At 40.5% G+C, this 602-nt stretch overlaps 1 protein-coding gene across 1 annotated transcript in view; it reads left to right on the top strand.

Annotated features, from left to right (window-relative positions):
- LOC101624014 (phospholipid-transporting ATPase IB-like) overlaps nt 1-602 on the top strand; it is a 120051-nt gene that overhangs the window by 61493 nt on the left and 57956 nt on the right. The window lies entirely within an intron of this gene.

The following is a 602-nucleotide window of genomic DNA, read 5'->3' as shown; positions in this document are numbered from 1 at the left end:
GGCAGGCGGGGATCGAACTCATGCAGAAGTGGCTTAAGTTTCTTAGTGCAGTGTTTTAACATGCTGCGCCACCAGGGAGGGCCCTGATGAAGATTCTTAAAGACTTTTAATATAATTTTCTTTATTATTGTGTGTGTATGTGTGTTTTAAGGAGATACTCTCTTTTTGCACACATTTTTTAAAAAATATGTCAACTCTGGATTCAGTTTCAAAGGCACTCAGCATTCCCAAAATGTGCCAGCAGTAGATCCCTTCAGCATCCCTTTCATGCAGTCTGTGTTAGTCCGTGAGATGCAGGGAGCACCTCAGCTTCACCACTGTGCTGTGGATTGCTCGGAGGTGTTACCCTCTGTCATTCCTGGCTAACTGTTGTTACCTTTGTGGGCAAAACATGTTATCTCCTCTGTTAGCATTTGGCTAAAAAACAAGACCACAAAAAGCATTTAGCTTTTTCAGCCTAGTTTCTTTTACTCTTTCACTTAGTAAAATGCATTTAAGGTTCCTTGATATCTTTTTCATGCCTTGAGAGCTTCTTTCTTCTTGGTGCTGAAATAATATTCCATTGTCTGGATATAGCGATATATCCCAGGTTTCTTTCTTTC

Source organism: Condylura cristata, unplaced genomic scaffold (genome assembly GCF_000260355.1).
Source record: "Condylura cristata isolate star-nosed mole 26May11 unplaced genomic scaffold, ConCri1.0 scaffold00010, whole genome shotgun sequence".
NCBI lineage: Eukaryota > Metazoa > Chordata > Mammalia > Eulipotyphla > Talpidae > Condylura > Condylura cristata.
This window is presented reverse-complemented; position numbering and strand designations above follow the sequence as displayed.